General features: G+C 41.2%; 1 protein-coding gene across 10 annotated transcripts in view; it reads left to right on the top strand.

The window, feature by feature from the left end:
* The window catches only part of FRS2 (fibroblast growth factor receptor substrate 2), an 88,228-nt gene that overhangs the window by 37,364 nt on the left and 38,278 nt on the right, over positions 1-12,586 (top strand). For 2 of the 10 annotated variants that reach the window (XM_025207984.1, XM_025207982.1), the window contains exons 3-4: positions 2,273-2,332; positions 3,592-3,676. The exons of 2 other annotated variants lie outside the window; for them this stretch is intronic. The gene's annotated coding sequence lies outside the window, so the exon portion shown is untranslated. Of the gene's footprint in view, positions 1-2,272; positions 2,333-3,575; positions 3,677-9,945; positions 9,967-12,372; positions 12,392-12,586 lie in introns of those variants that run through there. 6 more of the 10 variants (XM_014521474.2, XM_006026958.3, XM_014521475.2 and 3 more) reach the window with 4 other exon arrangements.

The following is a 12,586-nucleotide window of genomic DNA, read 5'->3' as shown; positions in this document are numbered from 1 at the left end:
GGGACTAGAGCCTCAGCTGGGCCCAGAGCTGCTGCTGCCACTGCTTCCTGGCTGGGCAGGGGCTGGAGCCAAGATATGCTCTGTGTCCCAGGCCTGAGCCAGAGCCACAGCTGCTGCTCAGGACAAGTGGTCGTGCCAGGAGGCACAGGCACTGTGGTAGAGGGAGCAGATGCCACGGGGCCACAGTCATTGCATGAAGGGATGTGGGTCCCAGAGGGCACAGAAACTGTGTGGAGGGCAGATAGTGGCAAGTGCTGGTTGTCAGGCCACTTGACTCCCCTGCTGCTCTCCCCATTACAGCAGTGGGTTGATTTATTTAAGACAGCTCTCCAATAATTAGATTCTATACCTGGAAAATTATAACAAATTTGTTTTCTATATGTAGAATCTAATTATTGTGAGGTTATCTTAAATTTGAAAGTCATCTTGGATTTGGGTAAATATGGTGTATGTGCGCTTTATGTAAGTGTTTTTGGTACTAAATAGGGGTGCACCGATATATTGGTCCATATCAAATCAGCACCAATAAAAGGAAAATTGACATTATCGGCAATCAGCTTTTTTTGGCCAATGCGACCAGTTAACAACGCTGATAAATGCCGTGTGCACGCGCACAGCCGCAGCATGCATGGAGCCAGGAATGTAGCCCAGCAGCTTAGAGAGCAGCATCTGGCCAGTGAGTCCGTGGCAGGGGAAGAGGCATAGGGGTGCTGCTTCTGTGTGCATCCCCAAGGGAGGCATGGAGGGCAGGTACCCCCCAGATTTGTGCGCGAGTTGCCTGCTGTGGGCTTCCTCACCCCACACAGATCCAGGGGGCACATGCATCTCCCCTCCTGCCCCCCAGACGACCAGCCTGCAGCTCTGTCCCATGCTTCATCCCAACTGGGCAGCCCCAGCGCCACTCCCTCCCTCACCATGGGGGCCTTGTTCTGCCCCTGTCTCCTGACAGATTGACCAGCCAGATGCTGCTCTCTAAGCTGCTGGGCTGCATATCGGCAATCGGATCGGTATTGACTGATATGTCTGGTTAATTGGCTATTGGTATTGGCCAAAAAAATCTTTATTGATGCACCCCTAGTACTAAAAATGTGTAATGTTCAGAATCCATTAAAATACATCTGGTATCCGCTTGCTAAAGATCCTCTGTTTCATACAGGACATCACATTGTTAAAGCTGAGTGAGTGACTTTGGACATACTTTAATTAAATAGTGTCTTTAAATAGCAAGTCAGTTGCATATTAAAATGTGAATCATAAACTATCACCTAGAAAATATAGTCATAAAAGAAAATTGCTCCCATTTTGCTCACCCCTATAACTTGAAGTTCGAAAGGCAGTGGTGTGTTTTTGAAAGAGGTGTTAAACGCATCAAAGAAGATTAAATCATATTTGATATTTTTTATGCCTGCTTGCATTATGAGCAGTGAGAGAGAAGGAGAAAAGCCACGTAGGTGCAAGGACATGCTGGTGAAATGCAGTGTTATAAACTGTTAATATTTGGTCTTCTTTCTTGAAGCTGCAGCTTCTTGAAACTTATGATTACAGCTTACATTTAAAAGCTCTCCCACCTCCAGAGGAAATATTTAAAAATGTGATCATAAAGTCTAAAAATTAGATAACAAATGAAAACAACCTAAAATTTATTTAAGAAAATGAGATGGGGGCATTTGCTAATTCATGATTTTTGCAGCCTTTGAGGATTGGCAGTACTGGAAATATATGAAAAATACAGAGGGATTTCAAGAGAGAAATTGGTAAATTCACTGCATCAGTGTTCATAAAAATATTTGAGAACTTGATTTTGATGATTAAATCAGAATCCTGGTGCGTTGGACTTTGTTCTCTAGTCTGCCATAGAACTTTCACACAATGATTTTTAACAATGGAGATTTTGTGAGCAGTAGCTTAAGAAATGCCAGTTGTAACTGAAGGTTTATTTTTCAAAGTAATTTTAGTTTATTCATGCAGAACTGTGCCTACCTTTGGAACTTTCAGACTGCAGGGCTGAGCAAACGAGGGTTCACTTTTTTTTTTGCTTTGTTTATGAATGGAATGGTAAGGGATTCTGCACTCTGATCTTTCTAACTAACACCTATTTTGGTGGTATATAATAATAGTTAAATAAGATACTCTTAACTTGCTGCAATCTAATTTGATGTTCTTTGGATTAAGTATGAAAATTCTAATGTGGTTCTAACTGGATACTTTGTACTTTACTGTTTTTTCTAAAATGTTGCCTGTCCCATGATTCAGATTTTTTTTCTTTTTCCAGACTCACTTTTTGTTTGTCCGAAACCATGCAAATCATAGTAGAGGAGCTACTCTGTACATAGTAAGTACATGTAGTGGTTTGAATTCTATTTTTTCCAAGTCCTGGAAATGAGAGAGTCCAGTTAAAAGGGTATTTTGTTTTTCCCAATTCATTTATATTTTCCCTTGATCACCCTTACATTTAGGTATTTTATTTCAATGTGGGGAGCAAAGGTATATCTGGCATGGTGTACATGGCTAGATTAGAATGATAGAATAGAAAAATACTGTTTGGCTTTTGGTCAGTGGAGGGGCATTCATAGGCCGTTTGTTCATATTATTCCATAGAAATAATAGTATGGTATCTTTGTTGCTTTAGTTTAAGACAGAATGCTATATATAAGCCAGAAAAGGAGGAAAAATGGCATGTTATTATCTAAGGTTAAGTTATGCTTAGCTGAGAATTAGTTGTATAGCCCTCATGGCTAATAGAAGATTTGAGTTTTAACTGGATTTGAACAAGCTGACTGAGTTTCATTCTTAGTATGTTTTAGAAGTTAGTTTGCCTGCTCTTGGTCAATGAGAGCCATAATAAGAGCTCTTTTTGGATCCTTTGTTGTCTCTGAAGTTCCAAGTGGCTTTGTTAGCCAGTTGTTCATGGCTTTGATATCTTCTGTAACTGATTATTCTGATACAGATATCAGTACAGGCCTTGTGGATAAAGTGGCAGAATAGGACATGAGAGACTTAGTGCCCTGACAGATAGTACATTGATGGTGTAATTAACATGTTAATTGCACCATAAATAGATATGTGCCACATGTTCAGCCAACTTATGGCACAAACAAACAAGCCACAAACATGTTCCACATTTTAATGTGGAACATCTTTTTGGCTGGTTTGTATCCTGCCTTAAATTGAACGTGTAGCATTTGTCCCACACCCAGGGCTGCCTGTGCTTGATTTGGACTCCCAGCTGATCATTGGAATTTGGCACGGGGCACTCTGGCACAGGCAGCCTTGGGTCCCTATTTGGCCCTGGCAGTCGTACAATTAGGATCAGTTTTATATCTCCATCTCAAGTATTGTCTGTCCTGCTATACAGCTATGGCATAAAAGGACACGTGAATTTTGGGATGAGGCAAAACAAATACTCAGATCACAATTACTCCATTATTTTAACATTTGCCGGGGGCCCTGGGTTCTAGTCCCACCCTTTCTACTGGCCTCTTAGGTGATCTTCTGAAAAACTGCTTGACCTCACCTCCTTGACCCTCTGTTTTCTTTCCTGAAAAACAGAAATAATGATATTGATTTCTCTAAAGCACTTCTGGTCTGCAGATGGAAAGTGGTGCATAGGTCCTTCTGGTCCAGCTCATGTCCCCATTTGACGACTGTTCAGATATGGGAGCCTGCATAGAATGCAGTGAGTGGCTTGCTTGGCTATTTTATTAACTAAAGAACCAGAATGTAAATGTGAAGGCCTGTTGCATATAAACTAATTTTTGTAATACTTTTATAAAATGATAGATGTTCCAGAGATGTTGGATATGTTTTAACATTTTTAAATACAGCATTATCATAAAGAGAAGATTGATAATAGACACTTAGTAATGAACAGTATAAATTTAATATATACGTAATACTGGTATTTTATATCGAGTTAAATTTGATAATTGGAACTCCCCTGACTTGTCTCTAAAAGCCTGAGGCTTTGCATTTATCTTTAGACTCAGGATTTTTGGTAATACATGGGGTTTTTTTTCCTATTCAGACTTGGGTTTTGCTTATCTTTGTACAGTAAATTAATTTAGGAGGCATTTATCCAAAGTGAAGTCCAGGTCTGTGTGGAAATGCACCCTCTTCTGAGTGGCCACTAAAGTCTTAGTACCTTTTGCAGTATTCTGAAGAATTAATCTTCTCCCACAGAAAATAGGCACTTAATGTGGGTATATGAGAGACCATTAAAATAGGCAGACAGGAGAAGAGGTCACTTTTTTTTCTTTTTTTTCTTTCAAAGTCGCTTTTTTTTGCAAAGGACTAGTCTCATGTTCTGGCAGTGAACATAATAGCTTGTTGTAAATGTGCAGCAGTAATTAAAATCTACAGTCATACATAACTGTATAAGCCTTATTCTCTCTAAAATTTACCAAAATTTGCACATGAGAACTCCGCATAAAATATCTCATAATCATGTCTGGTTCCAGCTTTACACAGCCAGGAGAGAAAGAGATTTAGGTGGTTGGAGATTGTGGTGGTGGGGGTAGTTCTTCATATGATCCTTGATATTGAATATTCAACAACTTGAAAGAATTTCCATACTGGAAAATAATGTAACTTTGCTTGTACCAACCTGAGGGAAGGTTTTAAATCTTGTAGAGAAGGGAGGGAATAAAGTACACATTTTTACCTACATCAGGTGGTTCTTACTCCAAGTGCCTTTTCACATAGGACAGGGGTTGTCAGCTGCGGGTATGCGTACCCCCTGGGGTACTTGAGAAGGCCCCAGGGGTACATGGGCAGGCAGGGATGGGGTGCTGCCACGCACCATCCCATGCTGCCGTGCAGGCACCACCTGCCGAGCCGGATGCAGGGGGGCGGGGGAACTCGCACATGGCGGCTGCCACTGCTCCGCATTTGGCCGCGTGTATCTATTAAAGATTTTTTTTGTGTTTGCAACAAGACATTTCTTTATTTTTGATAAATTCTGCAGCATTACCTGAATCTTCTAATAAGTGTCAGTTACTTTATAAAAAAAAATATGGCAGAGTATATATTCAGAATATTAAACTAAAGCTTAAAGGATTTTTATGAAAGGATTGTATGAGCAGTGTCCAGGGATCAAAATATTACAAAAATAAGTTCCATGCCACTTATTTCATTATGAGATTTGACACTTATCTGACTTTAGAGAATTGGCAAGGACTCTGGACCTCAAGTTTTAGAAGGCATTTGTGTTTAAGTATTGGAGGGCTGACTCACTATTTAAACCATTTCAGGCCAGGCATCCGTTTCAAGAATTTAGACTAGATTCCTCTCCTTTTTCAGCCACACTGCTTGACTTTTACTGTAACCTTCTGCTTCATTTCCCCTAATTCCTACCTCTTCTTCCTCACACTAAAATGCTGGTTTTGACATATAATAGAACTCTTTGCCCTATGCTAGTCATGTTGTGCGCTTCTCGGATCCCATCATTGTCTGTGTTTACTGCCAAAAATGCATGCTCCTTGCTCATGAGTGTATTTGAAAAGGATCAAGAATTTCCAAACTAAAATATATTTAATACAAAGCTTTTAATTGATCATGTAAAGCTACCTTTGGAATTGTGCACTTGGATTGCTGCTTTCAGAAAGATGTAGTTAAAATGACAAGAAGCAGAAAACCATTAATCCTCTAGATTAAACATCCAGAGGAATTCTTTATCAAGAAAAAAAAATTACATAAGTTTGGATTGGCTAAAAAAGAAGCTAGTAGGGGAGACAGAAAATCTATTTATTTGGAAGGTTTAATTGCTACAAAGGGAAAATAATTGTTCAGAGTGGGTGCAGATGAATAACAAGGAACAGTGGCTGAAATCCACAAAAGGTCTTAGCTGAGTTGGAGGCATGGATAAACATAGCACTTAGAATGGTTTTTAATATGGCTTAAACCTAGAATGGACAAATACATAAGCTTGTCAAACTGATTTAAACCTTCATGGAACCATTGAAAAGTATAACTGGAAAATAAAATACTATTTTTGAACCAATTCACTATGAACTGATTCTGTGTTATTTGTGGATACATAGCATTCCATGATACAGATCAGGTGTGTCCTCCAGGTATCCCACACTACATCACTCCTTCCCTCTCCTCCCCCCTGCTCTCCTTCCCCCACTGCAGCAACTGGCTCTAATAGGTAGCTGCAACTCCGCTGCCATCTTTTTGTCCCTTTTTGTTGGCACTTTTTATCAGTGCTTGTTCAATAAAACCAATCTTTCTGTCAGCTGTGTCCTCATTCCCTACTTGATCTTGGCCCCTTGTCAAGTACTACTTCCCCTTGCGGTCTCTGGAAATCTAAAAATGGAGTCCAAATACCACCCCCCACTCCCCTTGTGGATACCTCAGATCAGACAAATGCTACAGAATTTGATCAAGTGCAGGCTACTGAACTTTACCGAGCTCCTGTTTAGGAGAGAAGCAAAAGCAGAAAAATGGAGATGCCCCTAGCCACAGGTTATGCACCTCCTGGAACCCCCAGAACATGAGTGCAAGTACTTCCACCCTCCCTTCACTTGCCCCCCACCCACTGTGAGGCATGTAGGGCTAGATGCTCACTCCTATCCCATGGTTAGAGCCACAACACTTTACACAATTGTGAACTGGCTCCTGGTCAGTGACATTTTGGAATGGTTCGTTTATGCCTGTCTCTACCTGTAGGCATCTCTAAGAGTGAGATCCTCAACTACCCCCACTCCCCCCTTCCCCAACCAAATCTACAGGTGTGTCTGTTTTTGTCAGTAAGATTCTTTCCATACCTGAGGTTCTGCTTCTGCACATGCCCACAACTTCAGCTATTGAGAATGGGTGAGCAGCTTGGCACCTATGTTATCTAACCCTCCTTACAATTACTTTCTCACTTAAATCTACTTGAACAGCCCAGCCAGTAGGTGCCTGTGTGTGCACACATGCACGTACACACTTAAATCTCCTGGAAGAGCCCAACCAGTAGGTGCCTGTGCATGTGTGCGCGCACATGTACACACAAATCTGCTTGAAAAGCTCCCCCCCCCCAAACAAAACAAAACAAAACAAAAAAACACAAAACAACCCAAACAACCCCCAACTACGGGCTGGTTCCATTCAATAAAATGGCTGGAGCTGGAGACTGTCCTTTTCATACACTTGTTCAGTGTTGAAGCACTTGTACATAATGTGGCAGGCCTGTATGCTGTGCTGGTGGGGGGTTAGCCCACATCTTTTGCTCCTAGTCAAATGTTCTAACTATAAAGTATGGTCTGTTCTGCAGTGAGCATGTTCTTCTTCACATTCCCTGTTGAATATACTTTTTGCAAAGTGATATTCTTCAGGATTCATTTGGGTCAGAGGAAGAGGTAGTATGCCTCTGTTCTAGTGATTAAGGCACTCAGGGAAGGAGCAGTGGTTTTGCTGCTATGTACAGCACCAGCCATAGACATACTGGAATAACACATCTTGTTCTGGTTTTGGCTCTTCCAAAACTGTTTTGAAAAACTGAAGATGTACAAAATAATCATAAAAATAATGTTCAAGCTAAATAAAATGTCTTATAGTGAGATTTAAAGAGCCCAATTTGCTTAACTCATCAAAAAGAGGAAAAAATCGCATTATCACTTCAAAATGATTACCTTCACAAGGAGAAAATACCAGGGTCTGGAGTTTTCTTGAAGCTTGCAGATGAGACGCATATATTAAAAATAAGTGAATAAATAATTAGAAACTTTAAAGACAAATTTCAAGGAGAAGTATAGCACAAAGAAGTTCTTTTATTGTAAAGGAAAACGTTAAAATTGTATTTATACTTTTTTGTACTTTATTGTATTTCATTCTTTTTGTTGTTTAAATGCAATTTCATTTTAAGATAAAATGCCATAGTTCTTAGTTTGCACTTCCCCCCTATACTTTCTCAAGATTTGTCCAGGGTTTTGTGTAATATGCCTGTTTACTTCAATTAGTAGTTCTGGGGGACAGTAGTAACTGGCTAATACATTTTAACCCAAATAAATTGAAGTAGTATACAGATCTCTGCTATGGAACAAAAGTGCTGATCACGTTTGGAAAACTTAAATCAATCTCTGTTAGATCAGGCATTAAGAAGAAAAACTCTTCCGAATTTGAGGAACAAACATTTCAGTTGCCAAATTGGGTTGACTTTAAATGGACCAGCTGTCCATGTTAGGAGCAGAGGGTTGCTAACGTTACGGTGGTTGTTTGAAGAAGAATGCAGCTGAGAGGGCAAGTTCTTGATGTGTGAGCTGAGGGAAGGAATTTGGTGTGATCATGCATCAGCCCTCCTAATCACAAGTTCAAAGAGGGCTGTGTGGGCAGTGTGTAGAAACTACAAGTCTGTGTGCTGGCGCTTGTGTCTGGTTACAATAGTTTTGTTTTCCTAGGAGCCAGAGGGCTTACAGTTTAGCTTGAAAATGCCAAGTTTTTTTTGTTATTGTTTTTTGTTTGTTTGTTTGTTTTTGAAGAAAGGAGCTTAAGCATTCAAATACAGTGCTGAATTTAGTTAGAAAGTATTTAATAGAAATATTATAGCTAAAATTTCCTTGCTGGCAAATAAAGTTAGATTGCATTTCTGGACCTTTGGTCCTACCACTCTGAGTTTTGAATGTATTTAGTTTTCATAATTGCCAGCAATAACACCAGTCAGAACTCTCTTTCCTAGCATGTTTAGTTTCTCTTTGAATCTCTTTTATTGTAGTTCTGATTCAGTTGAATATTGGCAGCACTCAGATATGTCCTCTGATGGATTGTGGGGAGTGCTGGGTTCTGTGCTTTAGTGTTCCCAGCAGTGAAGGCCTGCTCATCTACTAACCCAAGGTGCAAAGGTGGCTATAAACAGATATCGTATTTTAGGTTGCCCCTGATTGATCCACATCAAAACGTGTTACAAAATAGGAGCAATATATCTCTTTACCTACAAGCTGCCTTGCCACCCAATGGCCAGCCTGAGAGCCCTCAGCCTGCTGCACTTATACCTGGAATGACTGGTAATTAACGTGAACGATCTGCTGTTAATTTATAGACCAGGTATAGCATTGTCCCAGAAAGTGTTAGTATATTTTATCTCACATACTTCACAGGTACTTAAAGTGGGGAAAATGGACCAATAGTCTGTAGGATCCCAGAACAAAAGGTTTTTCTTCCCAGAGAAGTGCATAGTCTGTTTGCACCCTAGAGGCAATGGGTGTTTTAAGTGCTGGTAGTACCTGTCAAAACAAGGCATAAAGAGGGCCTTTAGTATAAAAAGTTGGGAAAACAGCATCCTTAAATTATAATCCATCTAACACTTTATAGGTACTGTGAAAAAGGCACAGCTTGTTGTAATATGCTGAAGTTGAGTAAGTGCACAAATGACTCCACAGGGTTGTCGCATAGTTCTGTTTGCAAGCTGAAATGGAGTTTGTGGTCATGGAAACATATGTTCCTGTTGTGAGATTATTCTGGGATAAATTAAGGTGTAGCCAGTGCAAACCACAAACAGTTAATAGATCTCCTATATGGCAATTGTTGTAGGAAACTGAATTGTGAGTTGTTTAAAAGCGAAGTGTTTGGAATGAAGATCTCAGTCCATGAGTTATGGACTATCTCAGGGATGGGCAATTATTTGGACTGGATTGCCACTCAACAAGTTTTGGTGAGCTGTTCAGCAGTGGTGGTGGTGGGAGAGAAGAGATGCCAGTTGATCCTATCCAGCTATTGCTGGGAGCTTGAGGAGGGAGGGCTGTGCCCCATGCTGCTCCCATCTGCTGCAGCCAGGGCTGGGTCGGCTGGTGCGGTGCACAGACTCTCCACCCTCCACCCCCTACCTCTCTTCCAGCTTCCTGTTGGTGTTGTGCAGTCCTGACACTGCAGCTGTTGGCAACAACTGGGCCTGTACAGGACAGGGTGTGATGCAGTACACTGAGTAGATGTCCTTCCCACCTACAATGATGAGCTGCTGCCCTCCCTCAGGCTCTTGGCAGCTGGCAGGTCAGATGGGACCAGTTGGTGGGCTGGATATGGTCCCCAGGCCATATTTTTCATACCCCTTGACGATCCAGTCTTAACCCCCTTTTCCCCCCTGTTTTTTATGAGTGCCAATTACAGAAATATTTTTCGTTAAGTATATAAGAACATTTAGGATTGAATTATGTTTCTTACATGTTCTTTTAAGTACTTTTGCAACACAAGAGTTCAGCGTTTATTGAACTAGGTTAAATAAACTAGGTGTGATTAAAGAATAGCTATCTTAATATGACAAAATATGAGAGTTGGAGATTAAAAAGAGCACAAGGAATGTCAACTGAACTGAATCAATTGCATTTAATATTATTCTGTAAATAAACATAAATTTTAAAAAACAAGAGCAAGCTGATCAAGAGCTCTGTATCCAGTCAGCATGTATGCATGCTCCACATGAGAGATTTGAGCTGGCTGTGGGGAAACCTGGCTCCTAGTCTGGAGTATGGGTGAGTTCCAGGTTGATACAGTTGTGAGTAGGCTCTAGAGAAGCTTTTCTTACTTAGCCCAGGCCTGAATCGGAGGCATGAAATTGGTGGTAAGACCCTTCCTCACCACCGAAGCTTCCCTTTCTTCTTCACGATGGCCTGTAGTCCATTTTAGGTCTCTGGTTTGTCAGCAAGTCTATAAGATCAGTATCCCAGGTGTAAATGCTTAAATCCATTATTGTAGTATATTCTTCCCAGGACTGAAGAAAATGAAAAAGCTTCTAGACATCCTGAAGGTGTTCTTTTTGAACTAAGAGGGTTTTTTTTCTGTAGCACAAATTTCCCTTTTGGACTGCTAGCTTTTATATGAATACTCAAAAAGTATAGAATTATAGAAAAGTAGGGCTCAAAGGGATCTCTAGAGGTTACCAGTCCAGCCATCTATTTCAGGCAGGATCATCCTTATCTAAAGCATCCCATACAAATCCTTGTCTACTTACTAAAATTACCCAATCAACCCTGTCACATAACTCAGACTGCCATAGGTAAAGTAGGGGGACAGGCAGTCCCTGTCCTGTTGCGGTGAGTTTTGTCAAAATATACTTAAGAGATCCAAGGAAAAGGGCCACATCCACTGCTACAGAGGAAGGCAACAAATCTCACAGTCTGTATCCATCCTAAGTATGGGTAAAATTATTTTCTGACCACAAATGTGGCAACCAGTCTGACCCTGAGGGGAAGAGCAAGATCCTCTAGCCAGGATCTTTTAGGTTTTAGTCCCAGAGGGAGTGTTGACATATTCCAGTCAAAAATCCCTAGCCTTGGCTGTGGCCAACATCCAATGCTTCCAAGGAAGGTGGAAAAAAATTAAAAAACCCTGACGTATAGCAACAAGAGAGGGAAAAAAAATCCTTCCTAGCCCCTTGTGACAACCAGCAAAACCCAGAAACATGGCAAGTACCCATGACATACCATAGACATAGCTACTCTTAGATCATCCCTGACCAATACTTGTCTAACCTCCTTTTGAGCACCTCCAATGATGGATAGTTCACAACTTCCATAGGTAGTTTATTCCACAGCCTCATTGTTTCAACAGTTAAGAAGTTTTTCCTGCTATCCAATCTACATGTACTTTACTACAACTTCAAGCTATTGGTCAGTGTCCTACCCCCTGGAGCAAGAGAGAAAAGGTATTTTGCTGCTTCTTTATGGCCAGCCCTTCAGATATTTAAAGACTGCTACCATGTCCACTCCTTTTCCACCAGCTGAACATACTTATCTTCTTCAACCTTTCCTCCTATGGCTTCCCTTCCAAACCCACTTATTATTGTTATTGCCCACCTCTGGACCTTCTCTAACTTCTTCATGTCTTTTTTTATATATGCAGAGACCAAAACTGCACACAGTACTCTAGACAAGGCCTAACCAGTGCCAAGTAATGAAGCACTATCACCTCCTATGTCTTGCACTTAATACTTCTATTGATGCAGCCCAGAATCTCACTTCCCTTTTGTGTGGCTGCATGGTGCAGAAGATGCATTTTGAATCTGTGAGGAGTCACCAAGACTCATAGATTCTTCTTTGCTATCAAGTCAATGGTCAATGATTTTGTACTTGTGTTTATGATTATTCTTCCGGAGGTGTAGTGCCTTGCATTTGTCAGCATTGAACTTTATCCTATTAGCTCCACCCCAGCTTTCCAATCTGTCAAGATCTTTGTGTAATACACTTCTGTCCTCTTTCTAGTCACAGTCCGTCCCAGTTTTATGTCATTTGCAGATTTGCTCTGGAAGCTCTCTTGTAGCATCAAAATCATGAATAAACATTAGGGGTACACTGATTAAAGATTTTTTTTTTTTTTTTTTTGGCCAATACTGATGGTTGTTTATTAACCAGCCATATCAGCCACTACCAATCTGATAGCCGATATGTAGCCCAGCAGCTTGGAGAGCAGCATCCAGCAGGTAAGTCTGTTGGGGGAAGAGGAGTGTGGAGGAGGGAAAGGGCATGGGGGGGCAGATTGAGGCCCCCACGGTGAGGGAGGGATTAGGGCATGGGCAGGGGGTGCCTGGGCGGGGCAGGGTGCAGCATGGAGCTGCAGGCACCTTGTCCAGGGGGCGTGGGAGGGTGGGGAGGGGGGCAGCTCTAGCCGCTGGCTT

Source organism: Alligator sinensis, unplaced genomic scaffold, assembly GCF_000455745.1.
Source record: "Alligator sinensis unplaced genomic scaffold, ASM45574v1 scaffold506_1, whole genome shotgun sequence".
NCBI classification, from domain to species: Eukaryota; Metazoa; Chordata; order Crocodylia; family Alligatoridae; genus Alligator; species Alligator sinensis.
This window is presented reverse-complemented; position numbering and strand designations above follow the sequence as displayed.